Source organism: Podarcis cretensis (assembly GCF_951804945.1).
Source record: "Podarcis cretensis genome assembly, chromosome: 14".
Lineage (NCBI taxonomy): Eukaryota > Metazoa > Chordata > Lepidosauria > Squamata > Lacertidae > Podarcis > Podarcis cretensis.
The window spans coordinates 12,325,180-12,345,808 of NC_137183.1; the positions used below are offsets into that span (position 1 = coordinate 12,325,180).

The 20,629-nt window shown below is 46.0% G+C and overlaps 1 protein-coding gene across 1 annotated transcript in view; it reads right to left on the reverse strand.

Moving 5' to 3' along the window:
- CYP19A1 (cytochrome P450 family 19 subfamily A member 1) overlaps window positions 1–19,978 on the reverse strand; it is a 44,785-nt gene extending 24,807 nt beyond the window's left edge. Inside the window, exon 1 of the mRNA XM_079953373.1 lies at window positions 19,605–19,978. The gene's annotated coding sequence lies outside the window, so the exon portion shown is untranslated. The remainder of the gene's footprint in view (window positions 1–19,604) is intronic.
- Between the last annotated feature and the right edge of the window lie 651 nt (window positions 19,979–20,629).

Here is a 20,629-nt window from a genome sequence, read left to right on the forward strand (position 1 = left end):
CGGTTGACACATCTCTCCTGAATGCCCTCTATGGTATTTTGGAGCTTGAGCAGCTCCTTAGTATTCTGAGTAGCTCTGGGGTATGAAACATGCCTGATCAAATGATGCATGATTTCCTGCTTGGACTACTGCAATGCACTCTACGTGGGGCTACCTTTGGAGGTGACCCGGAAACTACAACTAATCCAAAATGTGGCACCTAGACTGGTGACTGGGAGTGGCCGACAGGACCACATAACACTGGTCCTGAGAGATCTGCATTGGTTCCCAGTACATTTCCAAGTGCAATTCAAAGTGTTGGTGCTGACCTTTAAAGCCCTCGACGGTCTCAGTCCAGTATACCTGAAGGAGTGTCTCCACCCCCATTGTTCAGCCCAGACACTGAGGTCCAGCTCTGAGGGCCTTCTGGTGGTTCCCTCACTGTGAGAAGAGACGTTACAGGGAACCAGGCAGAGGACCTTCTCGGTAGTGGCGCCCGCCCTGTGGAACACCCTCCCACCAGATGTCAAAGAGAAAAATAACTACCAAACTTTTAGAAGACATCTGAAAGCAGCCCTGTTTAGGGAAGCTTTTAATGTTTGATGTACAGTGGTACCTCAGGTTACATACGCTTCAGGTTACATACGCTTCAGGTTACATACGCTTCAGGTTATAGATTCCACTAACCCAGAAATATTACCTCAGGTTAAGAACTTTGCTTCAGGATGAGAACAGAAATTATGCAGCAGCGGCACGGCAGCAGCAGGAGGCCCCATTAGCTAAAGTGGTGCATCAGGTTAAGAACAGTTTCAGGTTAAGAACGGACCTCCGGAACGAATTAAGTACTTAACCCGAGGTACCACTGTATTTATTGTGTTTTTAATATTCTATTGGGAGCCTCCCTTAGTGGCTGGGGAAACCCAGCCAGATGGGCGGGGTATAATTTTTTATATATTATGATTATGACTATTAGTATTATTACTACTTATATTACTACATCTAAGTGGTGTGCATCTCACTCAGAAGCAGAGGTGTCCCTAGGGGCTGACCAGGTCAGCCCCCACCAAGAGTACAGGACCAGGGAAGCACAAAAATTGCATCTCTGCACTCTGCCTGTGTGGTGTAGTGGTTAAGAGTGGTAGACTCGTAATCTGGTGAACCAGGTTCGCTTCCCTGCTCCTCCATATGCAGCTGCTGGGTGACCTTGGGCCAGTCACACTTCTTTAAAGTCTCTCAGCCCCACTCACCTTACAGAGTGTTTGTTGTGGAGGAGGAAGGGAAAGGAGAATGTTAGTCGCTTTGAGACTCCTTCGGGTAGTGATAAAGTGGGATACCAAATCCAAACAACAACTCTTCTTCTTCTTCTTCTTCTTCTTCTTCTTCTTCTTCTTCTTCTTCTTCTTCTTCTTCTTGTCTCAGAGTGGCTAGGAGCCTGTTGGCCCATCTGTGCATTCCCTAGGCTGCTCCTCCACTGCTTTGGGTGGCTGGGCGAGGTGCGCAGGCTCCTCTGGGCATCTCAGCAAAGGAGTCTGGTCCCTGGCATGGGCCATTGCAACAGCCCTGTGGGGCCCCTATCCAGTCGGTCAGCGGTGCTATTAGAAGTGTGAGTGGAGCATTCAGTCGGGCTCGGAGGGAAGAAAGACGGAGAGTGTAGGTGAGAGTTGCAGGAGGAGGGAAAAGGAAGGGAAGGAGGAGGCAGAAGAGAAAGCAGTGTGCAGAGGGAGGGAGGAAAGTAGGGTGGCAGGCAGGCAGATGGACCGATCGAGGAGGAGAAGGAGGTGATTGGGAGGTGGAGCAGAGCAGACCTGACCCCAATGACTGCTGAGGAAGTCACTGGTGGAGAGTGAAATAAGAAGAGGAGTTTGGATTTGATATCCCGCTTTATCACTACCCGAAGGAGTCTCAAAGCGGCTAACATTCTCCTTTCCCTTCCTCCCCCACAACAAACACTCTGTGAGGTGAGTGGGGCTGAGAGACTTCAAAGAAGTGTGACTGGCCCAAGGTCACCCAGCAGCTGCAGGTGGAGGAGCGGAGACAAGAACCCAGTTCACCAGATTACGAGTCTACCGCTCTTAACCACTACACCACACTGGCTCACAGGCAACCGAAAGCAAACTTTTTGCACTTCTGGTCCATGGTCTTTCCTGGTTTTGGAGGTGCCGATACATCTCCTTGCCAAGGGTCCAAGGGATGTGGGTGGGTGCCAATACAGCTCCTTGCATAGGTGCATGGCAGCCTAAGTACACCTTTGCTCAGAAGCCAGTTGAGCGCTGGCTAGAGCACAGAATCATGCCTACCATGTGGCTTTATGAGCTGCAAAAAAAAGGGCTGATTTCACAGCTTGCATTGCATTCTCTAGTAGCAGGCTGGAAGAAGAACATCACCTGGAGTCCATTATTCCATATTCTAGTGCTTTACCAGTTGCACTGGCTCCCAGTGGAGTATCGGGTCAGGTTTAAGGTGTTGGTTTTGACCTTTAAAGCCCTTTGTGGCTTAGAGCCCTCGTATTTACGGGACCGCCTCTCCTGGTATGCCCCACAGAAGACCTTAAGGTCCACGAATAATCATAGTTTAGAGGTCCCAGGCCCTAAGGAAGTCAGATTATCCTCCACCAGGGCCAGGGCCTTTTCAGAGATGGCTCCAACCTGGTGGAAGTCTCTGTCCCATGAGACCAGGGCCCTGCAGAATTTAACCTCCTTTCGTAGGGCCTGTAAGACAGAGCTATTCCGCCTGGCTTTCAATTTGAACTTAGCCTGATCTTTTATCCCCCTTCCTTCCCTCCCCCTCCCCTTTTTATGAAGATTACCCGCTCTGGGATCCCACAGCTAATTCTCCCCTGGTCTCCTCGCTGACCCAAATAGGACTAATTTAGCCAGCTAGCCCTGGTGATTGGATGGATTTACCCCCTAAATTGATTTTTGAATTCTGAATTTATTATTATTCATATTTTATATTGTATTTTATGTTGTTTTTTGTTGCCTCAATTAAGTGTTTTAATTTTGTTGTTAGCCGCCCTGAGCCCGGTTTTTCTGAACCGGGAAGGGCGGGGTATAAATAAATATTTATTATTTATTATTATTAGTAGTAGCTATCGTGACCTTATCTCTGAACTGACTCTCTTCAGCTAGTTATGCGTTATATGTGTGTGTATCTTCAGTAAAATGAAATCTCCTTTTATCTATGGATTGTTCCCCCCGGCCACCCTTGCAAATTGCAAAGCAAGTGTGCGGAGGGTGATTTCCATCAGGATTATAATTTGGGAGCTATGCTCCTAATGGAAATTGCCCCCTCCCCCGCCACACCCAAGATTGCATTTTAAAGCCCATTGACAGGGTTGCAAGCGATGCAATTAACATAGCATGTAAGTAAGGCTGAGAGATTGTGACTTGAATTTGAACCCATTTCTCCTTGTGTTTAGTCTGATACTCACAGGTCGACTACAATTCTCATCATCTCCAGCCATTGGTCATGTTGGCTGGGGCAGATGGAAGTTGAAGTCCAACAATCATTGGGAGGCGACAGACCACCCCACCCACTCCTGCTCTAACCACTGAACCACACTGGCTCTCATTCTTATGCCAACGCTGCAAAGTAGATCAGTATTGTTGCAAGTGTGGGCCCAACACGGCCAGCCTCAGATGGTGCCCCCTTCACAGAAGTTGATGTCAACACTCTGGGGCCCCATGTAATTTAGTTTGCCAAAGCCCCATCTAGCAAGTTGGTGGTTGAAGTGCAATTTGAACAGAGGAATTGCCAGATATTATTTTTAGCCAATGCGCTATGGGAATGGTTCCTAATTATATAACTACTGTGGACTCCCTGTTTTATAAAAGCTAAACTATGGACCTGCTGCTTTTGATTTTCTTTATATCTCTGTGGTAGTTTTTGTTATGTACATGGTGCCATGGACCCCGCTGTGGTCTGAACCACTGAGCCTCTTGGGCTTGCTGATCGGAAGGTCGGTGATTCAAATCCCCGTGATGGGGTGAGAGCTCCCATTGCTCTGTCACAGCTCCTGCCAACTTTGCAGTTCAAAAGCACGCCAGTGCAAGTAGATAAATAGGCACCCCTGCGGCGGGAAGGTAAACGGTGTTTCCGTGCGCTCTGGTTTCCGTCATGGTGTACCATTGTGCCAGAAGTGGTTTAGTCATGCTGGCCACATGACCCAGAAAGCTGTATGTGGACAAACACCGACTCCCTCAGCCTGAAAGCAAGATGAGTGCCACAACCCCATAGTTGCCTTCGACTGGACTTAACTGTCCGGGGGACCTTTACCTTACCTGGGTGGGTTACTCTGCGAACTACCAATTGGGAACCAATGCCCTATAACATCCTTCCTGTGTGTTAAAGCACATTTTTCTTAATCTCTGTCTTCCTTTGCTGTCTAAGATGATGCAGCAATTCAGAGATTTTCATTGTCCTTGAATCCGGGCCAGATGAGATTTTGCTGAGTAAGAATTGCAGAAAGTTTTCAGATATAGGGAGAATCCATTTATCCCTTAAGTCTCTGCGCAAATCACATTCCAGGACACAGTGTTCTACATTTTCAATGACAGAATACGAAGACCGACAATCTCTGTATCTGTGGTCTATTAATTTACTTAAATCTGAACGGTGACAGGCAAATAACTATTGACTGAAACCCCCCGGCTCCTATTAGATACTGAAACCGACCTCTTATTGCTTCCAGAATGAAAGAAACATTCATTTGCTACCTGTAAGCTGTGTATTTGGGCTGTGCCATGGATCTTGGGTTGAGACGGGGGAGAATTTTGACTCTGTTCACATTTAAAGGTGTACCTACCCAATTCACACTTCCTGAAGCGACTGAAGAACTGATACACAGCCATCCTTTGAAATTTGCAAGGATCTGACTTTTGCAATGTAGTTCCCCAACTGAAACACATTTACAAAAATGGTTTCTTTTCTTCTTGTTCATAAATAGTGGGCAAGGTACCCTATATCCCTGTGCCTCTCAGGCACAAGAGGGCAAGAGGGCACATGGGGACTCATTGAAAGTGGGCCAATATATGAGGCACAGGATCCATGCGAGAATATGAATCTCTAAATGCATAGGAGCAGATTGGTCACAATATTATGTTGGCAGATACTTTCCTCATTTTGCCTTGTACAAGCTTGCAAGTGTGCATAGTTTAATGAAAATTCATGCTTAATGGGAATATAAAAATTGTTTAAAATGTATTTATTAGGGATAATCTGCACAAATACGAATAAAGTAATGGGAATAAGATGCAAACATTTGTTAAGGGAAAACAGCTTGCAAAAATGGATCCACTAGTCAAAATGGCATTGTGAAAAATGTGTTGGGAGAAATTTGCGCTAAAGAGCATAGCTGTTGTGGCTAGTAGCCATTGAGAGCATTATCCTCCCCCCTTGTCCCTTAATATTTTTTGAATGCAGTCTCTTTTTAATGCAGTTGATGGAAAAAATAACAACAGCAACAACACACACATACCAAATGCAATTTTGCCATGGCATTCATTGGAGCCAGTGTGGTGTAGGGGTTAAGAGCGGTAGACTCGTAATCTGGGCAACCGGGTTTACATCTCCGCTCCTCCACGTGCAGCTGCTGGGTGACCTTGGGCTAGTCACACTTCTTTGAAGTCTCTCAGCCCCACTCACTCACAGAGTGTTTGTTGTGGGGGAGGAAGGGAAAGGAGAATGTTAGCCGCTTTGAGACTCCTTCGGGTAGTGATAAAGCGGGATATCAAATCCAAACTACTACTACTACTACTACTCTTCTTCTTCTTCTTCTTCTTCTTCTTCTTCTTCTTCTTCTTCTTCTTCTTCTTCTTCTTCTTTGAAAAGACACATTTTATGGGTTCTCCAAAGATGAGGACACCTGCCCACAAGTATTTAGACTTCCCTGTTGGTTTGCCCATCACATTTTTTTTAAAAATGTACCACTTCTTTAGTTCTTGTTATTGTTTAGTCATTTAGTCGTGTCCGACTCTTTGTGACCCCATGGACCAGAGCACGCCAGGCACTCCTGTCTTCCACTGCCTCCCGCAGTTTGGTCAAACTCATGCTGGTAGCTTCGAGAACACTGTCCAACCATCTCGTCCTCTGTCGTCTCCTTCTCCTTGTGCCCTCCATCTTTCCCAACATCAGGGTCTTTTCCAGGGAGTCTTCTCTTCTCATGAGGTGGCCAAAATATTGGAGCCTCAGTTTCAGGATCTGTCCTTCCAGTGAGCACTCAGGGCTGATTTCCTTCAGAATGGATAGGTTTGATCTTCTTGCAGTCCATGGGACTCTCAAGAGCCTCCTCCAGCACCATAATTCAAAAGCATCAATTCTTCAGCGATCAGCCTTCTTTATGGTCCAGCTCTCACTTCCATACATCACTACTGGGAAAACCATAGCTTTAACTATACAGACCTTTGTTGGCAAGGTGATGTCTCTGCTTTTTAAGATGCTGTCTAGGTTTGTCATTGTTTTTCTCCCAAGAAGCAGGCATTTTTAAAGACTTCTTTAGTACATTTATATAAAAAAGAAAAGGTAAAGGACTCCAGGACAGTTAAGTCCAGTCAAAGGTGACTATGGGATTGCGGTGCTCATCTCGCTTTCAGGCCGAGGGAGCTGGCGTTTGTCCACAGACAGCTTTCCGGGTCATGTGGCCAGCATGACGAAACCACTTCTAGCACAACGGGACACCGTGACGGAAACCAGAGCGCATGGAAGTGCCATTTACCTTCCCGCCGCAGCGGTACCTATTTATCTACTTGCACTGGCATGCTTTTGAACTGCTATGTTGGCAGGAGCTGGGACAGAGCAATGGAAGCTCCCTTCGCCATGGGGATTCAAACTGCAGACCTTCTAATCGGCAAGCCCAAGAGGCTCAGTGGTTTAGACCACAGTGCCACCCATGTCCCATAGTACATTTATGCCCAAGATTTCTCACCACCACCAAGCAACTCAGTGCAGCAGACCAGGGAGATGGGTTGTCCAATCTGGGCACTGACCTGCCTCCGATTTGCTTAGCTAAAGCAAGGCAATTGCGCCACATGTTTCTTGTGAAATCCATTGGCTAGAAGCATTAATGTTCGTACACAGTGCACTTCAGCACATGTACCAGTGGTAGCAAAAGAATAGCAGTGGCAATGAACCGTTAAGCTTCCAGCAATGGTGCTGTGCTACTTCTATAGCTGTGCAACTACTGAAACTGTAACAGCTGACCACTTTGCAAATGGTTCCTGAAAACTTGATGTTCTGACTGTGAGAGATACTGGTGTAGCCACAACAATAATTGCCCTAAAATCAGCAGCTGCACTGTGGCTGCAATCTGAAATATCATACGAAGTAAATCCCATTGAAATCAGAAAGGCCAGGGTAATTGTGAAGGTTAGATAGCAAGATAGCAAGAAGTCCAGAGACCAATAGCCCTCTAGCTATTCTGGCTTTTGGATAGCCCCCCGCGAAGCCTCCGTAGGGCAGCGGGAGGAAGGCTCCCCACTGCCCTGCGGAGGCTTTGTGTGGCTCTTCTGGGATGTGGGGGGCTCTGTCACTTCCCCCACCTCCCAGAAAAGCTCCCTTTAAAGAGCGCACGGTTCTTGCGGGAGATGGGGGAAGATACAGAGGGCAGCTTACCCGCGCGCAGCCTCTTCCAGGCAGGGGGAGCCTTCATCCCATTGCCCAGGAGGGGCTTCAGCGGCTATCCCAGAAGCCAGAACAGCAAGAGGCTATCCCAGAAGCCAGATCCCTCTTGGCTTCTGGGATTCAGATTTGTTTTTTTCTTGTTTCCACCCCCACCCCCACAGACTAGGTGTGTCTTATCGTCTGGTGCGTCCTATAGAGTGAAAAAATACGGTAGTTTTGTTTTTTTTTTGCTCTAAAGCAGGGGTGACCCTCCAGATATTGCTGCCCCACAGTGCTCATCAGCTCCAGCAAGCATGGTCAATGGCTAGGGCTGATGGGAGTTGTAGTTCAACAACAACAACAAACCTATGGTTACGTAAAACATACTCGATAAACACACAAGACGTAACCGGCTGTACTTTTGAATAAACAAGGTATACTATTCATTGTACCAAATTGTAGATTTCAACGGAAGTTTCATAAAGTTCAACGAAAAAAGCAGAAGACCCAGTAGATCAGTTCCACCCGTCTGTTCATAGAGTCCAATAATCCACATGAAGGGTTGTTACAGTCCCACAGAATCCTTTCACAGAGTCTAAGACAAGGTTTTTCTGGAATATTAGCCTTGTTTCGCCATCCTAGGCTTCATCAATAGAACAGGCTCATATGTAAGATTACAGGATATTGGATCTTATAGCATAGTAGTGGTTGCAGTAAGAAACGACTGTTACCAGTCTGTTCTACTGATGAAGCCTAGGATGGCGAAACAAGGCTGCAGCAACCCTTCATGTGGATTATTGGACTCTATGAACAGACAGGTGGAATAGACACTTATACATGTATGGACCTTATGCATGAACTGACTAGGGAATGAACTGATCTACTGGTTCGTCTGCTTTTCCCCTTGAACTTTATGAAACTTCTGTTGAAATCTACAATTTGATACAATGAATAGTATACCTTATTTATTCAAAAGTACAGCCGGTTATGTCTTGTGTGTTTATTGGGAGATGTAGTTCAGCAACTTCTGGCGGGCCAAAGGTGCCCCAGAGCACAGTGGAGAGCGATGACGACACCAGCGCCACAAAACACAGCAGGAGAGCCAACATTGCTAGGCTGCCCACAAATGTCAAAAAAAGAGCAAAAGTATCACTGCCAAATCGGGCGTGTGCGCCCTGTGGCGTACTGACAGGCCACCTGAGCCACACAAAAAGGCAATGGCTCACAGTCATGGAATGAGGAAAAAGTGAATGTTTTACCCATCAGAAACAGCGAGAGGCGGGTGTTTTTCAGGTGGGTGGGGCTGCTTCAAGAAAGGGATCAGGAACCAAGCAGAAGTGGTGGTGGGACAACAATGGGTGGTCAGAGGAAGAAGACTGGGAAGAAGAGGGGTCAGAAGCTGAAGGGGTTAGTGAGCTGGGAAAGTCATGGAAGAGAGACGTCCAGAATCAGAGACACAACAACAACAACAATTTATTATTTATACCCTGCCCATCTGGCTGGGTCCCCCCAGCCACTCTGGGCGGCTTCCAACAAAACACTAAAATACAATAACCTAGTAAACATTAAAAGCTTCCTTAAACAGGGCTGCCTTCAGATGTCTTCTAAAAGTTTGGTAGTTATTTTCCTCTTTGACATCTACCAAGAAGGCTCTCTGCCTGGTTGAAGTTGAAGCTGGTGAGTGGGAGGAGGGCCAAAAGCCAGAGATGTGTCAGGGTGGGGAAGAGTCACAGGGTGGTGAGAAGCTCCCCTCCGCCTTGTTTCTCAGAACCAGAAGAGGCATGAAAAGGGTGGAGAAGAGGTTGGCTGCACAGAGGCACAGTGTCTGACTGCTTGGGGAAAACCCTTTGCTCAGCGCTTCCCAGCAGAGAGGTGACGGTGGTTTTCCTTGCTGCATCCCATTTGCCGGGTTGCTGCGCTGTGGGAACCACCGCTTGAGGCTTCGTTTGGCTGCTGGCTGGACATTCTGTCCTTGGCTTGGAGGGGCTCAGAAGTCGAACATACCTGTGCTCTAAAAATCCCTTATTTTGGCTGCTGATCCCTTATTTTCGAGGCTGCTGGACCCTTATTTTCAAATCTGTAAGTTGTCAGCTATGCTACTGACTGTGAGGCATAGGTGACAAGTCTGGGGCCCTGGGTGCCTGAGCACCCACAAATTTCCCCATGAAGGGGCCGGATACCCACAGATTTTGGTGCCAGGGCCATGCACGCTGCATGGCACCCATGGCTCCGGGCATCCATGGTCATGGAGCCAGGTTGGCGCTCCTGCTGGGCGAGATGCCTGCCTGAAACAATGGAAAGGCACTGCTAGTCTGTGTAGACAATACTTGGCCAGATGGACCAATGTTCTGGCTCTGTATAAGGCAGCTTCCTATGTTTCCACTTCTCCCAAAGTTTCCTGGGAACTGTAGTTTGTCAAGGGTGCTGGGAATGGTAGTTCAGGGAGTAAAGTACAATTTCCAGGATTCTTTTTCTGACTGGGGAAATTGTTTTAGATGTATGGTGTGTACCGAGCTTTGGTTCCTCCCTGCTCTCTATATTGGGCTACCTTTGAAGGTGACCTGGAAACTGCAACTAATCCAGAATGCGGCAGCTAGACTGGTAACTGGGAGTGGCCACCAAGACCACATAACACTGGTCCTTAAAGACCTACATTGGTTCCCAGTACATTTCCGAGCACAATTCAAAGTGTTGGTTAAAAAAAAGGTAAAGGACCCCTGACTGTTAAGTCCAGTTGCGAACGACTCTGGGGTAGTGGCGCTAATCTCGCTTTCCTGGCTGAGGGAGCTGATGTTTGTTCGCAGACAGTTTTTCCGGGTCATGTGGCCAGCATGACTAAGCCGCTTCTGGCAAAACCAGAGCAGTGCACAGAAACACCGTTTACCTTCCCGCCTGAGAGGTACCTATTTATCTACTTGCACTTTGATGTGCTTTCAAACTGCTAGGTTGGCAGGAGCAGGGACCAAACAATGGGAGCTCACCCCATCGCGGGGATTCAAACCGCTGAACTTCCAATTGGCAAGCCCAAGGCTCAGTGGTTTACACCACAGCGCCACCACTAAATGGCCTCGGTACAGTATACCTGAAGGGGCGGCTCCACCCCCATCGTTCAGCCCGGACTCCGAGGTCCAGCTCCGAGGGCCTTCTGGTGGTTCCCTCACTGTGAGAAGCGAAGTTACAGGGAACCAGGCAGAGGGCCTTCTCGGTGGTGGTGCCTGCCCTGTGGAACGCCCTCCCTTCAGATGTCAAGGAAATAAACAACTACCTGACTTCTGGAAGACATCTGAAAGGGAAGTTTAGGGAAGTTTTAAATGTTTGATGTTTTATCGTGTTTTTATTATTCTGTTGGGAGCTGTCCTTCCCGCTATAAAGCGGTACCTATTTATCTACTTGCACTTAGGAGTGATTTCGAACTGCTAGGTTCACAGTAAAAGCACAGTAAACGGCGTTTCCGTGTGCTGCGCTGGTGCTGGCTCGCCAGAGCAGCTTCGTCACGCTGGCCACGTGACCCGGAAGGGTCTCCGGACAGCGCTGGCCCCCGGCCTCTTAAGTGAGATGGGCGCACAACCCTAGAGTCGGACACGACTGGCCCGTACGGACAGGGGTACCTTTACCTTTACCTGGGAGCTGTCCAGAGTGGCTGGGGAAACGCAGCCAGATGGGTGGACTATAAATAATAAAATATTATTATTATTATTATTATTATTATTATTATTATTATTATTATTCCTCCCCTCTTTCCTCCCTCCCGATCTTTCTCTTTGACTTATTTTCTCGCAGCTGTTACTTTTCCTTCCTGCCTCAGCAGAGGAGTCAGAAGGTGCAGTTTGCAGACACAGTCTTACGGAATGATCATGTTGCAGCAACAAACAGCAGCAACAACCCTGAGAATAAGGTCATGACTGGAGTCCCTGTCACTCTCTTAAGTGCCATTGTACTCCTGCTCGTGTTTCATTCAGCACACTGGACAAAATATTGCCTGAGTCATACGTTCAATTAGAGTAAAAAAAAAGTGTGGCTTTTTACTATGTTTCCCTTCAAAACACACTCAGCAAAGTTCGATCAACAAGTCCGGCTGTACCTTGGACAGAGCTGTCGTATGTCACCATGGGGAATAATTTTCCCTGCTGATATTTTTGAGGTTATTTGCAATAACCTGAAGTCACAAGAGTGATGCTCCACACACACACACACCCCGGTCCCATTTGAATGGGAGTTAAAATAGTTCAGACCGAACCTAATCTAGCTAACCCAAGGAGCGGCCAAAAAACGAAAGGGAAAGTTTGACAGAGAGGGAAAACAGGAAGGAAAAAAAGTGGGTCTAAGTCCGCTGAATCAAACTTCTCCCCTTTCTCTAGCCCCCACTGCTCTGGCTGCTACGGTTTTCAAACTTTTATTTATTATTTATTTATTCCATACAATTTATACCCTGCTTGATTGTAAAAAGAAGAAAGGGGGTGGGGTCTGGAAACCCTCAAAACAGTTTCCAAAAAAGAAGAAGAGAGAAAGCAACAAAATTATCAATAAGAAAAATTAGCAACAACGAAGTAAGGCTTTCAAAATGGAATCATAGAACTGTGAAGGGACCCTGAAGATCATCTAGCCCCCTGAAATGAAGGAATATACGCAGCTGCCCTCAATGGGAATTGAACCTGCAACCTTGGCATTATCAGCACCACCCTCTAACTAACTGAGCTATCCTAACATTACTCTAAAAACAGATTAAAACTTGCGGCAGCTTTCTTAACATCTGGGCAGGCTTGTCTAAAGAATATATATAGCAGGTACTGAAAAGTGTACAGTGATATCAGTAGGCAGGGAGTTCCAAAGATGCTGCCACACAAAACGATCAAGTTATTACAAATTTGAAACAGGTATTTCTGTGGTACTTGTAGCAGTGCCAGTTCTGCCAATCACCTTGCCAACAAAGGTCCGTATAGTAAAAGCTATGCTTTTCCCAGTAGTGATGTATGGAAGTGAGAGCTGGACCATAAAGAAGGCTGATCGCCGAAGAATTGATGCTTTTGAATTATGGTGCTGGAGGAGACTCTTGAGAGTCCCATGGACTGCAAGAAGATCAAACCTATCCATTCTTAAGGAAATCAGTCCTGAGTGCTCACTGGAAGGACAGATCCTGAAGCTGAGGCTCCAATACTTTGGCCACCACAAGAGAAGACTCCCTGGAAAAGACCCTGATGTTGGGAAAGATTGAGGGCACAAAGTGAAGGGGACGACAGAGGACGAGATGGTTGGACAGTGTTCTCAAAGCTACCAGCATGAGTTTGACCAAACTGCGGGAGGCAGTGGAAGACAGGAGTGCCTGGCGTGCTCTGGTCCAGGGGGTCACGAAGAGTCAGACACGACTAAACGACTAAACAACAACAACAACAACATATCTACTAAGGCAGTCTTCATTCATACTTCTGTATATTGGCCTGGAATCTTTTGTTGAAGGTCTAGTTGAGAAACATTTTTAAATTAAAATAATAGGACTGCGTCCTAAGGACATGTAGCTGGGCTACAGACAGGAAGGGAAAGGGGTGGAGTATAAATTTCCAAGTAGCAGCCAACAATCACGATAGCTTAAGTGGCTATTATTTACAGAACACAGAGCTGTTAAGTGAGGGACACAACATGCCGCTCAGATACCTAGGATAATATAGGGGTAATTGCTTCCCTTTTAAAGGAGAATGGGACAAAATGAGGATTTGCAGGATGTTCTGTCTTGAGTCGTTAATTCCACTGTGATATATTTCCACCTCTCCTCTCCCAAAGCACATCCTACAATGCCAGCTTTGTTACTTTTCAGAAAAAGAAGACCAAAAACAGCAATCATCAAAAGTAGCTTCCAGAATAGATGGTAATTTCACATTGCACCTTTCGCCCTCCATTCAACAGCTTTTTGAAGGAGAACAGTGGGGACATCAGCTCAAAATAGCCATCAAAAGGAGCAATTGGTACCCTGCATCTCTGTTTATTGTGGGGTTTTTTGAGAGGGAGAAAATCTGTCCTGTGTGACCCTGCCTTTGCACACTGTATCATTATTTTGCAAAATCCCATTCTGTTCCCATTGCTTCCAAGAGCTGCCTTAAAAGTTAGGGAAGCAAAATAAAAATACACTTAAGTTTTCAAAGGTGCTTGGTTGGGGTGGGGGAGAGAATGAAATATTTTATTAAATTTCGCCGAGGCTCAAGTTACACTTCCCATAGAATTGAATGGTCCTTTCCTATGTTGGAATGCTGCATGGAGAAAAAGGCTGGCTAACTCTCTGCTTTCTGTGCTCTAAGTCACCCTCCCAAATATGCTCTATCTCACTGTCCCAAAATGACTGGTTAATCATGGAATCAGAGAGCTGGGAGGAACTTCAGAAGTCTTCTAGCCTAACCTTCAGTGCATGGAGGAAATCTACATGGAATCATAAAAATACAGAGTTGGAAAGGGTACCAAAGAAACTCACTGATTTTTAACTAGACTGTTATTTTGTATTTTATTAGTTTCTGTAAAGGCAGATGCTTCCAAGCCTACTCCAACACAACAAAGGGTAGCACAACTTTTGTCACGCTTTCAGTTTCTTTACCTGCCTGATTAGGAATTTGAGGGACCAAATGGATGGAACGTCAGTCAAATCGCCAAGAAAATCTCCACGTCTAATGACACAAGAACAGTACAAAGTCTGCGGCAGAGCACACTAGCCAAACATTCAAATGCGTCACCATCTGTTAACCCCCCCAAATCAGGGAATTTTTCTCACTTACCAGGGACCAGTTCCCTAACTAAAAATGAAGGGAATGAGACCATGGTTAATAAATTCACTTCTGAAATGCCTTCAGATGAAAAGGCAAACAATAAAACTGAGGAAAACTGATGAAACTAAAATGGATGAGGAAAGCGAGGAAATGGAGAAGGCTGATACTACTTTTGTTACAACAGCTTATGAGAAGGCAAGTGAAATTCAGGAAACCCCTTCAGTTCATCCCAGTTTTGTAGATGGAAAGCCTGCCTGTGGCTCAAACTTGCCAGCTCATCAAATCAGCTTGCCAGATGACAGAAAAGAGCCTTCAGATGACTCTAGAAAGGCTGGGTTGAAAGATCTTCTTTAGGTAGCATGGAACTTGACCAGATTGATTCAAAAGGTGTTAATACCACTTCTGCCAAATCAGAAGCAGAAGGGTTTCGTGGTACATGTTGGTTGATGGAATATGAGAGCCATATGGAGAAAGTGAGGTCTTTCAAGCTTGAGGGAGGGGGAAGCCAGGTGTGTGTGTGTGTGTGAGAGAGAGAGAGAGAGAGAGAGAACTAGATTTCATCCCATACTGCAAATCCAGCTGATTTGGGGTGTCTTGTGCAACAAACTCACTCCTCCCCCCCCCACACCAAAAAAATCAGAGTTTTTGCATTAAGGATGGATAAATGCACTGAAGTGTGTAGGATAACTGTTGCTTGTTGCAATGTCTCACCTCCCTACAAAGAAATCAGAATGAATGCTCAGTCATTAACCAATGCCATCTACAGTCATACCTCATGTTACATTTGCTTCACATTACGATTTTTCAGGTTGCGTCCCGTGGCATGCACACAAGTGCCAAATCGCGCTGTGCACCTGCGCAGATACGGTGCTTCAGGTTGCGGGCTTTTCATGTTGCGAACAGGCCTCCAGAATGGATCCCGTTCACAACAAGAGGTACCACTGCACTCTCCCAGCAAACAGATCCAGAGGGATGAACAACCAACAGTTCAACTGGAAGCAACTACAGGATCACAGAACTGTAGAGTTGGAATGGACCCCACCCCCCAACGGTTGTCTAGTCCAACCCCCTGCAATAATCACAGCTAAAAAAAATAAAAAATCCTTGACAAGGATTAATTCAACCCATTAAAAAACCTTCAAAGAAGGAGATTCCACTTCACTGAGAGTCTGCTTCCCAGGTAGACTCTCGAACAGCTCTAACCATCAAAAAATTCTTCCTGTTTGGTTGGAATCTCCTTTCTTGCAAACGGAAGGAAGTTTGAGAGAGTGAGAGGATGCTGGGATTGATAAACTGTTTACAGTGAGCGGGGGGGGGGGGAGGGGAGTATTTGATCCCCTGATAACTTTGCCTGTTTGCCCTCTGACGAAGAAATGACCAGTCCATAATTTGCAAAAGATGACTTAGTACTTGGTGGCAGAACCCTTGTTGGCAATTACAGAGTCAGATGTTTTTTGTAGGTTGCACACATCTCATGAGGTACGTATTTTGTCCCACTCCTCTTTGCAGATCGTCTCCAAGTCAGTAAGATTTTGAGGCTGATGTGTAGCTACTTGAACCTTCAGCTCCCTCCACAGATTTTTGATGGGATTAAGATCAAATACTTCTTTCACTCATTATAATGCACATCAATCTCTGACTTTTGTCTTCTGGGTTTCTGGGGGTTTTCCTGTTGTTATTCTGTCTCTCACAGCTACAATAAACCTACCATTAAAATTATGGACTGGTCATTTCTTCGTCAGAGGGCAAATGGGCAAAGTTAGCATTGGATCAAATACTCCCCCCCCACTGTATATGTAAACCTGTCTCTCTCTCTCTCTATGGGGTGGGCAACCTTCAGAGCTTACCTGTTGAGGGCTGCATGGTGCTGGTGTCCAGGTCATGAGCTAATGATGGGCAGAAACAACAGTGTCCTGAATGAACTAGTCTGTTACAATGGCCACCTGCTAGTCCCTGATCTCTGTGACTATCTGAAATTAGAATTCAAAATCATATGCAGAAATGAGCCTCACTGGGATTGCTGGGATTAATCTCAAAATAAAATTCAATGCACTTTTTAAAAAACAACAACAACACTACAGCAGACCCATGCATTTGCTGTCCTGGAAACTGAGGGAAAGTAATTCCTTTCTGTCTTTAGTGTGCTATACATACACACTTGGTATAGAAGCCTACCAGTTTGTCCTCATGCAGCTGAACAGTCTGTTCCCCAAGCCATGCAACCAGAAAAGAAGGTTTTGTTTAAATTATGTTTATGAAATAAATTACTCTTTGAAAGTACATAAGAAGATAATGACCGCTCCCCACTTAAAACGGGGGGCGCCCTTTGCGGGGACGCGTGCAGCCCTGGATCTGGAGTGGCCCCATCAGCATAGGCTTTGCCTTCCCTCAGGTGGGATACCTGGAGGTCCCCGCCTACCCCAGTGAGTTGTCCAATCCCACCTGGGGGAAGCGTTGCCAGGGAAACCAGGCCAGGTAGGGGGAGGGATTACCTGCCCACACAATAGAGGGTGGATCTTAATTGTTAATCCTCACTTGGCTCCAGAGCTTCTCCCACGCTACCCACCCTCAGTTAATGCCTTCTTTTGCAGGTTATCTTTTCTTCATAGGTTTTGCAGGTTAACCTGTCTCCACAGGTATGCGGGCGCTGCTACGATAAGGTCACTGTTAAAGGGCCGGAAAGGAATTTCCCTGCATTGGCAGGTTTCGCCTTTCCCGTAGCAAAACGTCACAACTTTGGCGGTATCAGGCCTTGGGCGGAATCCTTTAGTCCATCTTCCTCTTTGCGGCGGCGATACCAGGGTTCCCCGTTAAAGGGGTTTTTGAAGGGAGGCTTTGGCCGTACGCCGAAAGGTCGTCATTGCTCTCCCCTGCGGCGGCGTAACAGGGGCGGCTATCTCTGCTTGAACATATGTTCTCCAGAGCCGGCCCATCCCCCCCCCACACACTGGATAACCCTGATGCTCCCTAGGTCCCCGGCTGGGGACTAGGGAGGGAGAACGCCCAATGCCTGAGCCAAGGTCTACCCACATTTGAAATTTAATAAAGTTGTGGCCAATTTAATCCCATAGCGCGTTGTCTAGAGTCGTTATTCCACATGACAGGGGGGACCACTTGGGATCTGGGGACTCCGCCTGTCCCCGCAATCACTTCAGAAAGCCAGGAAAAATAAGGAGGGAAGGAATTTGGGTGGAAGGGGGAAATGGGGCAACTTTGGGTAGTTCAGGGGCAACAAAAAATATGAAGCTTTTTTTCTTCTTTTGGCAAACCAAGGTTTCCTAATAAAATGCATTTTTAAATGTTATTTTCACAAATATATGCATTTTTGTGCACACATCCCCCAGTATACGCATTCTTATGCATTCCTTGGCTGGAGAACTGCATTGCAAAATTTGGAGAGGTGTGACTTCTGAAGAGTGGCTGCATTTTGATTTGTGTATTGTTTTCGAAAATGTGAATGATGTATGGTAGGTTTGTTGTTAAATGCCATATGAATTGAATTCACTCCCCATCCCTACCTGCCCTCTAGTGAATTATTGTGGGTCTGTTGATTTGCTGCTTCTTAGGAAGTGTCTCCCTCCAGTTAAAAGGTAAACGTAAAGGTACCCCTGCCCGTACGGGCCAGTCTTGACAGACTCTGGGGTTGTGCGCCCATCTCACTTAAGAGGCCAGGGGCCAGCGCTGTCCGGAGACACTTCCGGGTCACGTGGCCAGCGTGACATCGCTGCTCTGGCCAGAGCCAGAGCCAGAGCCGCACACGGAAACGCCGTTTACCTTCCCGCTGGTAAGCGGTCCCTATTTATCTACTTGCACCCGGAGGTGCTTTCAAACTGCTAGGTTGGCAGGCGCTGGGACCGAGCAGCGGGAGCGCACCCCGCCGCAGGGATTCGAACCGCCGACCTTTCGATCGGCAAGCCCTAGGCGCTGAGGCTTTAACCCACAGCGCCACCTGCGTCCCTCCAGTTAGGCTCACTTTTATCCTTGTAAATAAAACTCACAGATTGCAAAGCTACTTTAAGATTGCAAAGCTACCTTATGTCCACCTTAGAAGAAACCCTGGGAAGTGCTACCTCTCTAGACTATATCGCTGGTAGGAGAAGTGGAGAAGAACACATTAACAATACGACAGAGTTTATATCTCATGTACATGGCTGGTTTTCCAAATAGCAAAAAATATTGCCAAGGCATTTAATAATCCACAAAGTGCTCTCTCTCTCTCTCTCTCTCCCATCTGAATCTGAGTTCTGTCACTATATCTGAAAACTTCTTTTTCTTTGTTCAAAACAGATGATCATCAACACCTCTCCTTCCTTCCCCAAATAAACATAGAACAGTATCAACAGAATGCAAAGCAACTCAGGGATTGAATGCAATTTTTTTTTTTTGCAACATTCTAGGGAGCTATTAGGCATGGTAGCCCCTGACAGAATTATTTATTTTAAAAGAATAACCTTTGGGTTCGCCCCTTGGTATTTAAATGAATATCTAGGGTGTGAATCCCATGGAAACATATGAAAACAAGGAGAGAGAACATACATTTCGGAACAACAAAACAAACTTCTTTTTAAAACAACAAAAAGAGAAGAGCAAATTTAATTTAGGGGGCTGACTGAGGAATTTCTCTTTTCCAGTAAGCTGACTCAAAGTGTTCAAAAAGAATATCAGATTAAAAATAGGCTTGTAGGTCTTGCCAATGTCATCAGTGGAGAGTCACCAGATCATTCATCCCTCCAGTTCAGCTACAGGTAATTCTTTTGCATGAAGGTCTTTTAAATTTATCAGTTTGGTCAATTAAGTTCTCCTTGCAGAAGCTGAACCTCTCACCCCCCTGTCTAATTTGGAGTAACAAAAACCAACCCAAATTTCAACACGATCAACAAAGAAAAGCTTCTTCCTTTTGGGTGATGGAAATAATGGGAAAAGTAATGAAGTAGAGAAGCAAGTTTGCCTTGGGAACCCTGTTGCTCTAGAATGCCGCACCATTAAAAGTTACAGAAATAGCCTTCTTTTGCTGCTTCTCTCAGCTCAAGAAGATTTAAGCCCAAAGCAAGTTTGGAGGGAAATTCTGATCTTCACTGAGTTACAATAACTACAGTTGTTCAGGCAGGGGGAAAAGGTATCTCCCCCCGCAAAAAAAAAAAAAAAAACCACACCCCACCCCCGGATACATTGAGATGAAGGCAACTCAATAAATAACCCACAATCAAAACTCCAATACTTTTTCATATTAGTTTTTCATCCCACTATAACACATGTTAAAATAGAAAAGTTTAATAAAGTTACCTGGCTGTTTTCTCACTTCCGTTTTCTAGGTTCTGCTCTGGAAGTCAGCTGCAATAGTTAAATGATGTGTGTGGTCTTTCTAAAGATCAGAAAAGATTTCCTGGTGATCACTCTTTTTGTAGCATCTTTTCCAGTCTCTCCTTTTTTTTTAAACTAAAGGTACTCCTTGTTGCTAAGAGATGGGTTGCTAAGAGATTTTTGTGTATGAGGAGGTGGCAGGTCGGGGGCTTTGCAACCCCAAAGAGAATTTTGTAAATTAACCTCTCTAGCAGGATGTACTTAAGCCCCTGCCCCAAAATCCACTGGCGGTGGATTAAAAAGGGAATCCAACTGAAAAGAAATTAACCTGTTTGAATGCTCAGTGGCTTGACGAATGGGTGAGGGAGCTACAGGAGATAGTTAGGCGAAGAGCAACGATACGCTGTTAGTTAGGCAAAAACTTTGATGCTAGGCATCACAATGTGAAGATGAAGGTGAAATGAGACTTAGGATTCACGTGGCAATTGCAAACTTGAATGTAGCAATCCTGGCCATCGCCCCCTGTCTGGTTATATAGCCTGGAAGATGTGCAATCATTACATGGGGCATTTCATTGCCCTGTGAAGGGGAAATGGAATGGAGAGTAACATCCCAACATGATAGTGTGGTACCTCAGGTTACAGATGCTTCAGGTTACAGACACTTCAGGTTACAGACTCTGCTAAGCCAGAAATAGTACCTCAGGTTAAGAACTTTGCTTCAGGATGAGAACAGAAATCACGTGGTGGCGGTGTGGTGGCAAGCGGGAGGCCCCATTAGCTAAAGTGGTACCTTGGGTTAAGAACAGTTTCAGGTTAAGAACGGACCTCCAGTGTTCAACGAGCATTTGACAACAAACCACAGAGCAATGGAAGCTTAAAACTCTTTAAACTAGCTCATAATCTGTCCAGAAGAGCACTCCTATCTTTTGCATGTGTCAGGCAGACAAAACATAACTGCCAGCCCTAATGTGCATAATGCATAACTGGGGGAAACACACAAGGACA